Here is a 19896-nt window from a genome sequence, read left to right on the forward strand (position 1 = left end):
TTTCGTCTCTGCTGGATTTAACCTTTGATTATTATCTATGAGATATATCTTTTTTCTGCTACACATTTTCCTTCCCTGTCATTTGTTATTTGCATAAAACATTTAAGAAAGAAGTTACAGAATTGTTGTTGTCTTTTTTTATAGTACAATAAAAATTATAATTATGCCTTCTATCAGTAGAATCCATAAAAGAAGCAAGAGAAAAGGGAGGGAAGGGGGGGAGAGAGAGAGAGAGACTGATGAAAATTTTAGGAGAAAAGAGGATATTCAATTATTTCAAAAGCCTTTCTTAAAATTACTTATTTCATATAGGTAGAGCGAAGGAGTGCCAAAAAATGTTTATAGACTAAATTACAACCAAAGTCTATATTCTTTTATTGGAAATTGCATTTCAGAAATAGATTGTATATTGAACAGATACTATGTATCAAATAAGACATATGTTTGTTCTGAAAAAGAAATATAGAATTCAACTCAAATATTAACTGCTCCTTAGGACACTGAGGTAAACCTGGAATAAAGGAATTTGTTTAAAACCTAACAACTGAAAAAAATTGCTATAGTTCCTCTTTGCCATAGATACAGGGCTCGCATTGCTTTCTTTAAGTGTTTGTTTTTAAACTGCATGAGGTCTAAATAGACCCAGTCTTCAAATCCAAACCACATATTTCTATAACATTGCTTCTCGTTGATCGTATTTTGTTACCAGCAGGAAAAAAAGCTTCCATTTCCAGGTGAAACAAAATTGTGCCACGGGGGATGGCAGAATACAATTAAGGAAGCTAGTGTCAGTTGAAACCAGAAGCTGAGATGTCTGAACCACCAGATAGCTGGACGGGGATTTACATAATATGCAGGAAGTTGCAAGATCTATGTTTAGATGATATCCCTATTCACAATTCTGTGTCCATGTCACCTGGCACTTTCATAAATGCACCATGGCAGGGTATGCAAGAGGGCATTTTGGAGTGAGGACATGACATCCTTCTGTCTTTAAAACAATCAACTCTGCTTGCAGATACTCTTCTTGGAATTTGGTTCAACTAAGTATGAAACAGCCAGAATTAAGGAGATTGTCTATGAGTTGAGTGCACTTGCTGCCTTCAGCATCTGAAAACTGTTTTCAACTAGAAATCTGACTACTTAGAATTCAAGCCCTATGCAACAAAGAGACTCCAAAAGAGGTAATGAACCATAAATTATTGCCGTTAGATATTTAATACTCAATCAGTATGTGCTCTCTCAAGCATATCCCACCGGCACTGCATTCATTCTGACAGTGTGGTACTGGTTCAATTACTTCGCTCATTTACAATAAAAGATTAATGAAAAGAGGTATATTTTAGTTCACAGAGATTAATTGCATCCCTTACTTTCCCTAAACTAGAAATATTCAACCCATAATCCTGATAGCTTTTGCATCAACAAGTACATGGAAAATTAATAGACTTTCTTCTGCTGTAAATCTCAGAGTTCAGATAGAAATATCCAGGGAAAATAAGACTGAAAGATGGCTTTAGGATGGAAATGAATTAATTTACTTGCTTGTTTAAATATACTCTTATGACATTTTGAATTAGCCAATATAAAGATGTGTGTACCATAAGTTTTTTTTTTAATCTTCACATTTTTTGTTAAGTATTTGCAAAGCAAATTCCCTTTTGAGATTTAATTCCACCAGATAGAACAGGTATGCTTGGTAGGTGTTCCAACATTTGAAGAGGTGTTTACTGTTAACATTTCACTTTTTTTTCCTTCAGAGAAAATAGATGCAAAGTGTACTAGTGCTTCTATTTTTATTTTTATTTTTTTGGGGGGGGTGGCATAAAGGAATTTACCTCTGGGAAATCTAGGTTTAAAATTTCAAAATGTTTCACTGGTAAATAATTCTCTAGTTTCTATAAACATCGTGAGTGTAGTAGTTTGTTTTCCAGTGTGTTAAAGATAACAAGCAAACATCTCTGGCTGGTATATAGCTGGCATAAAAAGGAAATTTAAATTTATTGAGCATTATCTATTTTATATAAAGCTTTTTTGAGACCTTATTTACACAATCCTTACAACAATTTAGTTATATGATTGTCTTCATTCCTCAGGGTATAAACTGAGGCTTAGGGAAATGGAGTGACTTGCCAATGATCACACAATCAGCAAGTGGCTAAACCTCGAGTCAAACCATTGTCTTTCAATATCCAAAGTCCATTATATATTGTCTAACCCAGATTAAAAATAAGGAAACCTCTGTAACAAGGAATAAACTCTTTTCTAAGCCTACTTTTGTTTGTCTATCAAATGGTGACCATAACATTTACTTGACACAAATGTTTTAATGATGAAATGAAACAAACAATTTCAACGGAAACTAGGAAAGCAGAACTGCTCTATGTACCAATGGAAATAAAATATGGGTGCATTGGGGTTTAACTGTGCAAACTTGATCCTTCAATCCTGCTGAAATCAGGTCATTTGGCATTGCCAGATGGACTCAGAGATGCTTTCCTGAGTCCAAACAGACAGTTTAATGTCTCCTCTCTTCCTCTTTGCAATATAGTCTACTAATCTATTCCTCAATCAAAGCTATTCAGGAAAATTTCAGTGCCAGAAATATCTAGTCTGTGTTTTCTGCAAATTGTTACCTTATTGTTGCAAAAGAGATGTGTTTCCTTCCACATATACTTAGGGACAGAGAGAGAAGGAGATGGCCTAATTTTCATTTTCTGTCTCCCATTTACTTTCCACAGTCTCTACCCCCCAGTTCAGTGACTTTAGCACCCAGGAAAGTATAAACACTTTAGTAGACACTCCAATTTTTCTGTGCTTTCTAAGGAGGAACCCAGTGGATCAGAGACAAATCCACTATTTCTGAAAACATATATTAATCATGAAAATCAAAGATATGCAGGGCTAAATCAACTCAGACCAAAATCCAACTTCATTGTCATAAAAGAAAAAAATATTGTTTTTGTATCACCAACCAACCCACTTTTGTGATTTATTTAACTGAATTTATTGTATTTTTTTGGAAGTGGCTATATTGTGTCAAAAAGAATAGAGCTCATCATTGCATTTCGATGAAATAGCATATATTGCATCAGTTTTAAACTGGATTTGTTTAGTGATTACCTAGGGAGCTCACGGGGAAAGACGCATTTCATTTAAAGAAAGCAATCTAGAAACAGTGACCACAGAACAGGTGTTTTTATGTTTGTTTTCATACTTACGGGAGATTTAGATGAGGGACAACTGGTTGTTTCCCAATGATTTAGTTGCTTGCTTTAAAAATGATGATTATACTTCTGTTCCACATAGAAGACATCATTATTTGGAATTCCTTACATAATTTGCATCTATACAAATAATTTTTCTTAATATAGACCTTGTGTATTTTCTTTCAGAAATTTCTATTCAACGGCTAGTAAATATAAGAACCCACCTCTGTAACCCTGGGCAAGTCTTTTAACCCTTTTAGGCCTTAATTTATTCATTTATGAAATAATAGAATTTGGACGTGAGCCACCAAACAGTATGTATCTATTAGTATGAAATCACAAGGGCCTGGAGCTTGGTATTTCCTAAAATAAGGAGTGTTCCTTTAATAAGGTCACCATGTAGTGGGAGAGAAAGGCAAGCAAGAAGCAAGCATGAGAGAGTAATCAACACCACACTAGAGAGATGCACAAGGTCCTGATAAAACAGGATGGACAATGTGACCAACATGAACAGTGGGGCAGGTATGAAAAGTAAGAAGATGTGTCACAAAAAAGATAATACTTGAGCTGTGTCATGAAGAATGAATAGAAGTTTGTAGGCAGATGTGAGGAGATGGATAGTATAGCACATAAAAGAAAAAATATTGCTCATTAAAGAAAATTGCAGAGCACAACATAATGCTGTTAGGGACTGGCATACAGGCAGGAGGATATGTAGAAGTCAGAGTTCAGTAAGGACCAAATCTTGTAGGCTTGTGGGGATCCCTGAGCTCTATCTCAAAAGTAACAGAGAACGACTCACAAATATTAAGTAGCATTAGATAATATCACAATTTAGTCGGCAGATGTTGATTTGAAAAATTCTTTGATCTCATGTTTACAAACTACTCAATTAAAGTGGAATGCAATAAAAAGGAGGAGGAAAGTTTGGTAAACACCCTTCAAATTCATGGATTGTGTTAATCTGAGTTCTCTAGAGAAACGCATCCAATCAAATATATATATGAGAAAAGATTTATTATGAGGAATTGGCTCATATGATTATGAAGACGGAGAGGTCTCATGATCTTCCACCTACAAGGAAACCCAGGAAAGTTGGTGGTTTAATTTCAGTCCAAGTTCAAAGGCCTGAGAACCAGGAGAGCTGATTTTGTAAATAACAGTCCAGGGGCAGGGGAAGTCCCAGCTCAAGCAAGCAGGCAGGAAGTAAAAAAGGGTGAATTCCTCTTTCCTCTGCCTTTTTGTTCCATTTAGACCCTCAATGGATTGGATGATGGCCACCCACATTGGGCATTGATCTACTTTACTGAGTTCACCAACTCAAATACTAAACTCATCTGGAAACTCCCTCCTAGACACACCAAGAAATAATGTTAATCAGGGCACTCCATGGCACATTTAATATGACATAAAACTAAGGGATATATTTCAAATGTCTCCAATTTCACCTTGATGCATAGTGACCATAAGTCTTTTGAAATCTGCATTTGATAATTTTGAAACCTAATGCTGATTTGGTAAATTTGCAACAATATAGGAAGTCCCTTATGTGATGCTTGATATAAACATTAAAAATTATTTGTATGTGGTTTGAATTCTTCTTCTATATTTTTATTAAACAAATAATATTTATGTAAATTGTGGCTTTTCCTTATAATCATTAAATGCTAAATTTGACTTAATATAAATTAACTGAATTTTGCCAGGTCCTCTCCTATCATATGATTTCCCTTCTTCCATTCTCAAAAATGTAGTTGTCTTCAGGCTTTGATCGGTTCCATGTCCAGCAGAAAGTTGAAAGACTTTCTAACCATGGTCGGAAAATCTCATGTTCTACATGTCATCTTGGTGTCTTGAATTTGATGTCTAATTATTCTCTTGACATTCCAACTCACTTTTGACTTCTCAAAATCTTACCATTCTGATATCTAACAGGCCTTTCCTCTTAATTCACATCCTTGCCTTATATCTCTTATTCTTATAGGCCTAGTAATCATTTGTATTTACCTATCTGCTACCTGATAAGAGCTATTAAATACAGACCTGCACATTGTAGACATATGCTTATTTTCCATTTAATTTTCAAGAGGAGAATTTTAAAATGAGTGGTCGTTCTCCAGCCTCAATTCAGGCCACCCAGTACAATTTACACTGTTGAATTCAGGTAAAAAGAACACATTCCCCTTACTTGTTGGAAAACCATTAGGCAAATTGACTTCTAATGTATGCAATCCCTATGATAAACCAAATAGGGTACTATAATAAATTTAGTATTAAATATTGACATTAAGAAATGTCAGATCTGCTGAGGGAAAGTTATGTTTATGGAAAATGTTTAAGAGATCAATCCCAATTCTTTCATTTTACTGAATCTTTGACCTTGAGAAATTCACATAATCTTCTAATTTAAATATCATTAAGTTAATTTTGCAGACAAGGAAATGAAGATTTTGAGAGACAATTTTTAAAAAGTTGTAATAATATTTACAAAGCACCTACTATCATGTGACCGACACATATTAGGGGCATAAACATTGGAGGAAACTGTTATCATGTTACGTCTTCTTTCATCACTTACGCACTGATAGACATTCTTCCCTCTATAAAAGGAACAAGGATATTCATACCTCATCACACCCTCAAACTGGAAAGCAAAAAGCAGGTATAAAATTGAGGATTAGAATCAGAGAAACACTCTTTAATTTTTTTTTTTAATTGTTCTGTAGTTCTAAAAGAGAAAGAGTAGTTTGTATAGACTTCAATTCACTAAGCTCTTTTAAGTACTACTCTAAATCTTTCTATAAATGGGGAAAAAGGAAAACTCAAAAGTTTGATGACTTAAAAAGATTAATGCCTGACCACCCCAATGTTGCTCTGGTGACAAGTTCAAATACTCTACCCAGTGCTCATTAAGCTCAGCTCTGACATTTGTCCTCTAATCCTGCTCTGATTGTTCATATGTAATGTAATAATGAATCCAAGTCTGAGTTATGGTTAATAACAATACTTTAATGTCATCCAGTATTTTAATATGCTATGGTCCCTAGAAGAAAATGAACCTTCATTATAATATAAATGTCTTTTATATACAGCCTCAACCAGATTCTTGACTACTATTTCAATGCATTTATTTCAAGCGCAATCAAACTCTGAGAAAATTGGTTGGTAGAGTGAGCAACGGCTGAGTTATCCATCCTGTTGAATTTTAATTCATTGTCCTAAGTAAACGTGAAATTGGCAAAATGAGAGCAAAGTCATTGACTGTAATGAACATGTATAATTTGGGATTATTTCTATCACAGTATCTTCCTAAGAACATTGAACAAAGCAGTTACTGAAGGATTTTGATTTTAGAAGCTTAGGAGTTTTAATCAGACTGTTGCATGCAGTTGGTAAGTGTTCCCATGTCAGGAGATGGATCCAATTATTCATTTTCACCATATAAAAATAAATAAATATTGAAACTAATTATTATTTTACTGTTAATATCAGTATGACAGTAAAATCTTGTGCTTAACTATTCACAATAAGCTTGCACATACATTATACTGTTACAAAAATCCAGGAGGTAGGCTAAGTAAGCATGTTTATCTCCATTTCACAAACTAAGAAAGAAAGGTACAGTGTGGAGATGACTTATCTAACTTTAAACACATCCCCAGAGGTGGGGAAATACTAGCATTAGTGTAGGAAGCATCTGGATCAAGTCTTTCTGATTTGAATGAGTCACTACTTGCAAATAATCACACTTGACTTAGAGTTATCACTTAAATAAAATAAAATCAATATATCACTGAGCAAAATGCTTTTAATTTAAATTGCATAGGACTTCACCTCCATAAAATTAAAGTCAGGGTGATGAAAGTGATGTGGTAATATTCCTAGGAAAAAGGATGTATAATATCACATTGCTCCTGCAATGGCCACAAGAATAATATAGATTAGAAAACACAATGTGAACTGTTACACACCATTAAAGTCTCACATTATTGATTTAGACATGCACTGTCTGATAAAGAGGAGACATATTCATATTTAATGAATTTTTCTCAACTTTTTGTAAGACCCTGGCCTGTAACAATGTAAAAACAGGTCTATCAATGTCTTGGCATTAAGGAGTTAAGATAAATGATTCAGTTCAGGACACTGAGAATCAGTGTATTACTGTATCACTGTATCACTTTCCATGGTGGTGAGAGAGAGAGGGAAAAAAAGGCAATGCCACCGTGTATATTTCAGAGTTGTGGGGAAAAGGAGAGATTGTGAGATGTGATCAGAAGATAGAATCAAATGGCTTTGAAAATGTTTTCTCCTGAAACACAATAAATAAAGATTTCAACAGGCTGCATATTCTCATGGTCTTTACTGTTTAATTTAGAAATTTTAAAAACTATATAAAAATTATGAAAATACAGAAATGTATAAAAAAGAAAAGAGACATCACCTATTACTACTGTAATGTGCTGCCTGTCTGGTTATCTTTGGGTGGAAACATGAATAGCATAGACTTTGCAGCTAAGATGCCTGTATTGGAGTAGAAGCTCGGCCACTTGCAAAATAACCTTGGATAACTTGACTTCACCATATCAGAGTTTTCAACTGTAAATTGGATAAATTTACTTGACCTCACTGTGTCAGAGTTTTTATATGTAAATTGGGGATAATAATAGTGCCTGTCTTATAAGATTGGTATGAAGACTAAATAAGTCAATATTTGAAAGTGCTTAGAAAAATGCCAAGTACATTGTAAGAGCAGTACAAGTGTTTGGTAAATATAAAAATAAAATAATAATAATAATATATAATAGTAAATATGGTAGATTACAGCCTTGTTTTCAACTATTCTAACTCTATTGAAACAGAAAAAAAACAATCTCAAATAAACAAACTAACTTTATACCTCAAGGAACTAGAAAAACAAGAACAGATTAAACAAAGTTATAAGAAGGAAGGGAGTAATAAAGATTAGAACATAAGTAAACAGAATAGAGACTAAACATAACAGAAAAAATAAATAAAGCTAAGAGGAGGATTTTTTTAAAGGCAAAGAAAACTAACAAACCTTTAGCTTAACTAATAAAAAAGAGAGAAGATTCAAATAAAATCAGAAATCAAAGAGAAGAAATACAATGAATGCCAATCATGAATCATGAAGAAATAGAAAATCTGCAGGAAAGAGTTTGAATCAGTAATCAAAATCTTTGCAATGAAGAAAGTCCAAGACTGGATGGCATCACCGGATAATTCTACCAAACAATTAAAGAAGAATTAACACCAATTTTCCTTGAATTCTTCCAAAGAAATCGAAGAGGAGAGAACACATCCAAACTCATTTTATGAGACTCGCACTACCCTGATACTATGGCCAGACCAAGACACCACGAGAAAATAACATAGATTCAAAACTCCTAAACAAAATGCCAGCAAACCAAACTAAACAGCATATTAAAAGATCATATGCCATGACCTAGTAGGATTTTTCTCTGAGATGTAGGGATGGTTCCACATAGGCAAATCAGTGAATGTGATTGCACCACATTAACAGAATGAAGACTAAAATTTGCATCACCATAATAGATGCAGAAAAAAACTTTGACAAAATTTGGCACCCTTTCAAAATAAAAATGCTTAGCAAACGAGGTAGAAGGAATATATCTCTATAAATGTAATAGAGGACATTCATGAAAAATCCATAGCTAATATGCAAATAAAAAAACCAAAAGCTTTTTCTCTAAGATCAGGAGCAAGGCAAGGTTGCTTACTCTTGCGTCTTCTATTCAACATAGTACTGGATGTCCTAGCCAGAAAATTGTACAAGCAAAAGAAAGAAAAGGCATTCAAATCAGAAAGAAAGAAGTAAAATTATCTGTTTGTGGATAGCATAATCTTACATATAGAAAACCCAAAAAACTCTACAGAAACACACACAAAAAATTAGAACTGAAAAATTAATTTGGTAAAGTAACAAGATACAAAAGCAACATACAAAAATCAATTGCATTTTCATACACTAACAACGGACTATCAAAGAGAAAATTAAAAGAACAATCTCATTTGCAAAACACCAAAGAGAATAAAATACTTAGGAATAAACTCAACCAAGGAGGAGAAAAATTTGTACACTGGAAACTAAAAAACATACACAAATTAAAGACACAAATAAATGTAAAGATGTTCAGTACTCATGGATTGGTAGACTTAATATTGTTAAAATGCTCATACTACTCAAAGCAATCTAAAGATCCAACGTAATCCCCATAAAAATTTCAATGACGTTCTTCACAGAAATATAAAAATCAATTCTAAAATTCATATGCAACCACAAAAGAGCCCATGTAGCCAAAATAATCTTGAGAAAGAAGAACAAAGCTTCAGGCATCACTCTTCCTAATTTGAAAATGTATTACAAAGCTGCATAAATAAAACAGTATGGTACTGACATAAAGGTAAACATCTAGACCAATGGAACAGAATGAAAAGAAAAAAAATAAAGCCATACATAGACAGACTGATTTTAGCAAAACATGTTAAGAGTGCACATAGGGAAAGGTAGGGAAAGGATAGTCTCTTCAACAAATGCTGTTGGGAAAACTGCATATCCACATGCAAAAAATAAAATCATCCCCTTGTCTTACACCATGAACAAAAAATTCAACTCAAAATGGATTAAAGACTTAGGCATAAGACCTGAAACTTCTAAAAGAAAACAAAAGAGAAAAGCCTCTTGACATTGATCTTGGCAATTATTTCTTGGATATGGCACCAAAAGTACAGGAAACATAGGCAAAAATAGACAAGAGTGACTATATCGAACGAAAAAGTTTTGTAGCAAAGGAAACAACACAATGAAAAGGAACTTACAGAATAGGAGGAAATATTTTCAATCCATATATTTGATAAGGGGTCAATTTCCAAAATATTCAAGAAATTCATACTACTCAATAACAACAAAAGTAATAATCCATTTAAAAATGGTTTAAATCTTGAAAAGTCACTTCTCCAAAGAAGTCATACAAGTAGGCAGCAGGCATATGAAAAGATGCTCAACCTCACTAATCATCAGAGAAACACAAATCAAAATCACAATGACTTACCTTGTCATGCCTGTTAGGTTGGCTATTACTGAAAACAAAACATAAAAAATAATGTTGGCTAGGATGTGGAGAACTCAGAACCCTTTTGTACTAGAAGTGGGAATATAAAACTGTTTGGCCGTTATAAAATGCAATATTAATATTCCTCAAAATATTAAAAATAGAACTACCATATGATCTGGCAATCTACTTCTGGATGTATATTCAAAAGAACTGAAATTAGGATCTTGAAAAGATATCTGCACTCCCATGTTCATTGCAGCATTATTCACAATAGCTAAGATATGAAAACAATACACATGTCTACCAATGGATGAATGGATAATAAATTATATATATATATATATATATATATATATGTACAATGAAATATTTCTCAGCCTTAAGAAAAAAAAGAAATCCTGCCATATGTGACAACATGGGTGATTATGGAGGACATTATGCCAAGTGAAATATCCAAAGGACAAATTCTGCATGACTTCACTTATACGAGGTATCTAAAATAGTCAAACTCATGAAAACTCAGAGAGTAAAACGATGGTTTCCAGGGCCTGGTGGGGAGATTGGGGGTGTGAGGAGGTAGAGAAGAAGTTGCAGTTCAATGGGTATAAAATTTCAGTTTTGCAAGGTGAATAAGTTCTAGAGCTCTGCGATACAACACTGTATCTATAGTTAACAATATTACGCACTTAAAAATGTGTTAATGTTAGATCTCATGTTAAGTGTTTTTTACCACAATAACTTTTTTTTACCACAATGTGAGAGAGAGCGGGAAGAAACTTGCAGAGGTGATATGTATACTGTATTTATTATTTTGATTGTGATGATGGTTTCATATATGTATACACATGCCAAGTCATCAAATTATACATTTTAAATATGTGCAGTTTCTTGTATATAAGCATATCATAATAAAACTGTTTTTCAAAAAGATATGATCTCAAAACCTTCACATCGGGCAAAAAAGAAAATATAAATCATGAATCAAAACTTTAAGTCCTATTCCACGACCTTATCCCTGGAATCTGTAAATATGTTACCTTATGTGACAGAAGGAACTTTATAGATATAATTAAAGTTAAAGATCTTGAAATTATTATGGGTTATCCAAATGGGACCAATATAGTCAAATGAATTTTTTAAATCGTAAAAACTTCCCCCACTTTGGTCAGAGGACTATTTGATAGAAGAATAATCAGAGAGATTCAAGTGCTCTGGCTATGAAGATAGAAAAAGGGGTTCAAGTGCCAAAGAATGTGGGAAATCTCTAGATGCTAAAAAGGCAAAGAAACATATCCTCTCCTAAAGCCTCCAGAAATAGTAAAACCCTTCTCACACTTAGATTTTAGCCCAGCGAGACCATGTCAAATTTCTGACTTCCCAAACCATAAAACAATAATTTGTGTTATTTTTAAGCCACTAGGTTTCTGGTCATTTGCTGCAGTGGTAATAGAAAACAAATACAGTAACTATTCCAAAAATATACAAAAAACTGTCAAGATACTTCCAGGTTTATTGCTGAAAGTGTATAATATATAAGAAAAGCTTGTGGTTACTCAAAATATTAAACACTATCAGCACAATTTGTATGACTCAGTCATATAAAGTAATGTCTTAGTCTGCCAGCCCCTGCCAAGAAGATCCAGCAATAATATATGAGCACACACATTTCTATGTATATATCCAGTCTCTTCTACTTTGAGCAACATTTTCAGTCACTGATTTCAAAGATTTTCCTTCTCAGTACTTCGCTTTTCAATGAACAGATTTTTTTTTTTTCCTCCATCCATAGTTTGGATTGTGTATCTGTGACTTGACCTTGGCAATGTCTTTTAAGGTCAGCCATAGGGTGTACATATTCTCAATCTAGTGTTTCTTATTTCAATTTTAAAATAAAGTTTTTTTTGCCAAGTTGTGAGACACTGCCAAATATTTCCATTTTCCCCCCAACTCTAAGTCCCTCTTCTGATTTTTCAGACCCTCTTCCATTCTCTTTTAAAATGCAAAATATCTTTATTTGGTATCTCTCATTTTTCTCTTGCTCCATCTTGACCCTAATACAGTTCCTTTAATTTTTAGTTATTTATCTTTGTATGCTGTGTAGTAACATCACTCTAGATAGATTTTAAAATTTTATAGTATACTTATGTGTTTTTGGATAAGAGATGGGACATACTATTCAAATAGCACAACTAACACATTGTTTATAATTTACAAGTCAAATGAGAATCTCAAAACTACTCAAATAATTTCTGAACCTTTATCAAACAACAAATGCATAGCTTAGTTTTCACCACCATTTTCCTATCCTGTATGCGTGTGTCAGATACTGTTATCAGATCAATAATCCCTGTTTTCATTTCCTCAGTATGTCATAACAAATGACCACCTATTGGTTAGCTGGAAGCAACAGAAATGCATTCTGTCATATTTTTGGAGGATAGAAGTCTGAAATCAAGGTACCAGCAGAGGAGGCATCTCTGATGGCTTTTGTCAACCATCCTTGGCATTCTTTGACTTGAAGCTGCATCACTGCAGTCTCTGTGTAGCCTTCTTCCCACTATTTCCTCTGCATCTTCAAGTCTCTCTCTACTTGTAAGGACACAAGTCATTGGATTTATGGTTCACGCTAATCCAGTACGATTTCATTTTAAGTTAATTTTGTTTACAAATACCTTATTTCTACATAAGCCCACATTTTTAGCTACAAGAGATTTTGATTTCAATATGTCTTTTGGGGAGACACAATTCAATCCACAACATCCTTATAAAGAGGTTCAAAATACTCAAACTACTACAAACAACAACTTGCAATCAATAAGGGATGGGATATAGGATAAAATCTATTTGGGAAAAGAATCTTGAGGAAAGTTGAAAGCACAGATTGTGGAACAAGTTTCCCTAGGTTTGAAGGCTGGCTGGGCTTAATAGCTGTGTGACTTTGTACAAGTTGCTCAGCCTTTCTGTTCTTCAGGTGTCATGTATACAAAATGAAAATCATAATAATACCTACTTCATACGGCAATAGAAATTAAATAAGATAATGTATGCAAAAAAACATGCCTGTCATATGAAATGATCAATAAATGTTGGCTATTAAAAGTATTAGTTTTCCTGAAAATATTTTTAATTATTTTATTATTGTGAACAGTTTGAGCTGAACATTGTGATTGGCATTGTGCAAAATATAAGATTAATGAAAAAGCCTTGACTTTACTCCTAAAAATGTATTTTTTCCATATTATGTATGTTCCAAATGTACAAAAATTGAATTTTATACATTTTAATTAGAGTAATAATTGGTCCATAATGTCAAGTACAAAATATTTTTGATGAATTTCTTTTTAGTTTATTTACAGCTTTCTTTGTCTCTGTTTTTGTCTCTCTTCTCCATCTGTCTTGCTTTCTCTCACTCCCTCCCTCTTTCTCAATATATGCATATATTTATATAATTACAATATTTTATTATAGTACATATAATATTATTCATAAGAATTTTTTCAGGTTTGTACAAACCTTTGAAAACATAATTGTTAGCATTTTATAATATTCTATTAAGTGCTCTTATTAAAACTTATTTAACTTTTATAATATTTTTAGCACTGTATTTGGTTCTAATTTGATTACTATTTTAATGATAAAATATCTGATACCTCAAGAAAAAGAAAACTGGCTTGTTTTTTATTAAAATTATATATAAAAAACTGAGTGAATACTTAGTTTAAAAAAGTAGTAATTAAACACAGTACAAGGAACAGAAGTCATGGCTAATTCTAGAAGCTTTACACAGCAATAAAGATCACATTTCATATAAAATAAGTAGTTAAGCTAATTCAACCCTTATAAGAATTTCCTTGTCTAGGTTTTTAAATCCATACATTTTTTTTCTATGTGGCACAATCTATGACATATTAAGTAAAAGAATAATTTGATTTTATTTGCAGTTACATTTAATTAACTTGCATTTATGCTTCCATATTATTTTACTAGGTCCTGAGTTAGTAAAAATATCAACAATATTTTATAGTACAATATATATTTATTAAAGCCTATTTATATCTATAGAATATAAATAACATTCTTTTGTGTGTAGCACTAGAACAGGAAAGAGATAGAAAGATCTTCAATTACCTGTTTTCCCTCAATTTTAAATTCCTTAAATACTTTTAAAAAATGAAAGGGAAATTTATTAATATTTATTAATATTTCTCAATTAAATGTGATGACACGCCCAGGAACTTGATGCATACAAGGGATCCTTTCTCCCTTAACTGTATTGCTTTAGGATGTTTTCCACTGCACCATGGAGCCAGCTTTGGACTTTAAAAGGTATCAACATAAAGAAGAGATATGTTATATTTAGTTGCAAATTATTAATCATGCAGGAGAAAAATTCAAACTGTTCTATTATGACAGACACATGTCATGAGATATGTGACAATCTTGATAGTTTGTTCAGCTGTCAATTCCACCTGACTTATTAAAATTTTACACTTTTCTCCTCAACCCAAAATTCATTGCTGAAGATTATTTCTCCCTAAAAGAATGCTGTATAAATTCTTGTACTTGTATATATTTAAATAATACTTCATGTGTTATTTTTCCAAGCATAATGACAATGGATAGGAAAGAAATTCATTAATCTATTAAATAAAACTTCTTTTCAGATGGACTCTGTTTTAAAGAGTCAATGACAATTTTCCCCCTGGGAATGCGATTGGGGAGTTATTTTTAATGTTTCTCCTTAACAGAGCATAATATTTGAAAGCAGCTGAACAATTTTGTCAGCTATTCCAGATATTTAAATTTATGTTGCTCATTTTTTCCCATGCATAATATATATTTATCCACCTCAGGTGAAAACAACATCAGAAGAAGGGAGGAAAAAAAAAAAAAAAACCCACCAAACCAAATTAAACCAGCAGGATTAAGCCAAAATTTAGTTGCAGCCAGCTTGATCAGTGATGTTTTATTCATCAATCACCTGCACTTACATCAAATTGTTTACGCATAGATTTCAAGCATAAATAGCAAATGCACAACTTCGTTTTACTTGTGTAATATCATGGATTAATGTGGTGCCCATTAGTCTGTTAGATCCACCTTAGGTGTTCAGGTGCTGAGTAAAATGGCTTTTGTTAGTTGTATTAAACCTTTTACTTTAAAAAAAATAAAATGAAAAGAATTTTCAGGTGTTTTAAGACATAATAAAGGAGATTATTTAAGTACTTAGGCTACTTTATGAAAGTAAGTTAGGAATGCCTGGAAGCAACATTAATGCATTTATGTCACAGAGCAAATTACTGAAAAATGTATATATTTATTCAAGGCTTATGTGTTTTACAATCTAACAATATTTCTCTAACTTCATGTTATAGAGACTATGGAAATTTATAGTAAAAACATAGAAAATACGTGTGAAGCTTACTTCAGAATGATTGGTTCAGTAAAACCTCCATGAAGAGAAGACATTTAAGCAGAAATCCACATAGTAATGAGTCAAGATTGTAAATATCATAGAGAAGAGCATTCCAAATAGAGCCACTATCAAGTGCAAAGACTCCTGGGGCAGGGATAAGCATGGCATGTTCCTGGGAACAGAAATAATGCTGGAGTGTCATTTAGCATCCTTGATTCAGCCTGATTCCAAATCCAGGCTCTTTATATACTTCTCTAACCTACCTCAAAAAGATCATGGAGAAAGAAAGTTTATATAAGTGTTCTTTCTTGTCCTGGAGCAATTGATCACTCTTTTCTTAAGGTCACTAAATCTCCACTGATTATGCTCTCCTTTTCTTTCTGAGTCACTCACTTAGCAAATGATAGTGCTTTCCAATCTAACATATATGTTGCAAATGAATTTTTGGAAGGACAACATCCAATTTATATGTTTTATGGGAAATTTTATTTCCAGGAAAGATGGATGGATAGATAGGTAGATAGAGTGATAGATTCATTTTCAGGAATTCCATGTTCAGAAATTTTAAACATGTTCATGAGCACTACGTCTACTTAAAAATATGGAGATAAAGACTCCACATTATGCGTTGTTGTGAGTATTCATTGTTTTAGTCATGTTAATAATCTCCATCACTCTTTCTAAAAAATTTAGTCTATTTTCCTTATTATTATTATTACTATCACACTCAATTATTTGATTCAAGAACGGTACTATTCTTACCACTGTTTGTGTGATTTTTTATTTAAAAAGGATGGAATGCAGTAAAATACTGCGTATGAATAATAGCATGAGTCAACTTGTAAAGAAAAGTGAAATTTCAGAAAAGCAATGATTGACAAGTTGATTGATTATACAATAGCTTGAAATATACATTGGATAGCTTGTGTAAAAAGTGTAAAAACAATATAAAAGGCATGGAAGAGAGACAAAGTACAATTTTCAGAAGACTAATTTTACAAAACACCTGATTTTCATTTTGCTTTGTCTTAGCACTCTAGATAATTTAAGCATTCCTTGTAAGATATCTCTTACAAGCTGTCTTGAAGTATGTTTGCTTGTTTGTTTAAAGAGAATTAAATAAATGAAAGTGGCACTATACTTTGAAAATACGATAATAATACTATAGGTAAATTCTTGTATACAAAAAGCCACAGATGGAATGAATGCTTTTATGCCGAATGTATGCCAACTTAAGAAGAGAAAAAGGACTCTTGTATCAAATGATCCACACTTTATTCATAAACAAATAGAATCTACTTTTGCTTATCATATAGATTTTATTTCTGCACACCATATTTAATAACCTTTACTTAATTTCAAAGGTACAATAATAAAGTAATTTTGAGATGATAAAAGAGTATTCCTATGACATTTGAATGTGTTTCTCCACTCCAAACATCGTTTTCTAATTCAGAAAAGAGAGATATAAATAGGAGATGTCTAAGAATCCTTTCAATTTTGTCAACCCCACATTCTATGTGAAGCCAGGCTCTTAAAGAAACTGTCTCAAAGAATGAGTACACAGTTTTACTTTCAAACTACCAGTGGTTCTTTATTTTTATCATATGATCTTCGAAAGTGTGGCATAGTGCAAAATGCCTTGGAAGAGGTGTTGGAACACAGTGGTTCTCGTCTCAGCTCTGCCACTGACGGCCTTAATCATGAACTTGGGTAGAGTACTTAATTCTGCCAATCCTCATTTAAAAACTGAGATTACTTCAAATATTTTTTTTCCATTATAAATTATAAATTTCTATAAGAGATAACTAAGTTGCTCTTAAAATGAATCTTAACAATAATTATAGCCAATACACAGTGAAAACATTTTCAGTAAACAAAAGGCTCTGTAAAGTCCTCAAATCTTGATTTGTTTTTTTCCCTTTTGAAATGCGGAGTGAGTTATCATGGCCACTTGGCATACTTGAAGCCCTTCAAATTGTCAATTTCTTGCTCTTTCCAAAACTCTGGAGATCTGTTTTCTCTGAAATGTTTGTTTCTCTCAATTTGTAGCTCTCTGTAGGTCCCCACACTCAGAGCATAAAATAAAATAGTACAAAGAAAAGTGAATATTTTTACCCAAAATTTATTACAAATAGCAATTTAGAAGACTCATTATCACCGTAAGAAACATAAAAAAGAAGAATTACAAAATGTGAGAAAAATGCAGAAAATGTGTGGGTACATATCTATCTAGCTAACTCAACAACATCAGAATGCATAATATCGTGCTGTTCATATGTGAATCAATAAGTATATTTCTGTGCTCATTTAATAGTGCATTATTGTAACTAGACTCTAGTTATAAATACTAATTAGAATTAAATCATTAGACTTGAAATATGCCCAGCACTTTCTACCAGCCTGCTATAAATGAAAAAGCCCAAGTTGGTTGGAATCCATCAATTTTTGTTTTATACTTTTATCAGGGTTTTATAAGACAAAAGTACGGAGGGAGAGTCCCCAGGCTTCAAGAGACTGTAAAATCTCATTGAAGTTAGTTTCCTGCAAGTCAAATAAAAAAGGGGGGAAAAAAGCCCCTTGGTACTCATACACCGCTGAGTTGGTCGAATTAAGCCAATTCTAATTTTTCAGGGTTGTTGAACTCACCAGGGAGGACATGAGCAGACAGATGAAGTACAGAGGATACTCTATGTGCCAACTACAGCAGAATCCAAGTGATTTCTCAATCTACACTTCCGAACCCCTGCATCCTGGTTCTGAGTGCTCTTTAACACTCTTTAGTTAGTGCCCATCGTGCCTCACGCAGTCAGCCTTGCTTCCTTGGTAACACAATGTATAACCTCAGCTCTATCGAGCTCCGAGCTAGAGTCTTGGCCAGAGCAAGGCTGTTCTCCCTAGGAGAAGAAGGTGAGAATCCTTGAAGTTCAGAAACTCTCTGAAAGACTTCAAAGTGTTCCAGGGTGAAAGTAGCGGCACAGGGAAACCAGAGAGAGTTGGGAGCAGCAGGGAGCAGAGACACACACTGAAGCCTGGGAAGGCAGAGTGCTGTTGAGGAAATGTCACCAGTCTATGCCAGGGTTTCTCAGTCTTGACACTACTGGGCCAGATAATTTTGCTTCGGGTTCCAGTCCTGTGTATTGCAGGATATTTAGTCGCATCCCTGGCCTGTATCTACTAGATGCCAGAAGAATGCCTCCCGAGTTGTGAAAATCAGAAATGCGTCCAGACATTGCCAAATGTTCCCTGGTGTGATGTGGGGAGAAGAGTGGCAAAATCTTCCATGGTTTAGAACCAGTGGACTATGCATTCCCACCTTCATACTTTGTATTGGCTACTTCCTCTTTAACTTTTGATAATTATTCCCTGTTATGAACTGAATTTTGTTCCCCCCAAATTCATATGTTGAAGCCTTGACCTCCAAAGTGATGGTATTTGAAGATGGGGTCTTGAGATACTTAGGTTTAGAACAGGTGATGAAAGTAGAGCTTTCTTGATGGGATTAGTACCCTTATAAGAAGACACACCAGAGGACTTGCTATCGCTCTCTCCCCATCATGTGAAGACACAGTGAGAAAGTGGCTGTCTATAAGCCAGGAAGAAAGTCCTTCCTAAAACCTGACCATGCTAGCACCCAGATCTCAGCCTTCTGAACAGTGAGAAAATAAATTTCTGTTGTTTAAGGCACTCAATCTATGGTATTTTGTTATGGCAGCCTAAGCTGACTAAGACATGGACCCTCTTCCAGAAAACTTTCCCTCACTCTCTGTAAAATTTAGATGCCCACCCCATGCTTCTTTAATAGCTTATTCTTTCTTCATTCAACAAAAGTGTAGTAGACCACTGCTACATGCTGTGTATTGTTCTATTTATTGTGTATTGGTAGCAAATAAAATTGACAAGGTTTCTGTCCTTATAGAGCTTTCATGATTGAAGAGGAAACAGACCATAAAGTGCATACCTGCAAATGAGTAAGACATTTGTGGTTGCTATGAAGGAAATTAAACAGAGTGATGTGACAGAACTGCTACTTGGAAATTAAGAAAATAATTTACCTTGAGTTGTTCTGAAAACTGGCAATTGAGTAGACACATAAGAAAGGAAGGAGCTATAAAAACCTGGCTGGAGAAGCATCAAGGGCAAGAACCCTGACATGAGAACCAGTTGGGCTCAT

This window comes from Cynocephalus volans, chromosome 10 (assembly GCF_027409185.1).
Source record: "Cynocephalus volans isolate mCynVol1 chromosome 10, mCynVol1.pri, whole genome shotgun sequence".
NCBI classification, from domain to species: domain Eukaryota; kingdom Metazoa; phylum Chordata; class Mammalia; order Dermoptera; family Cynocephalidae; genus Cynocephalus; species Cynocephalus volans.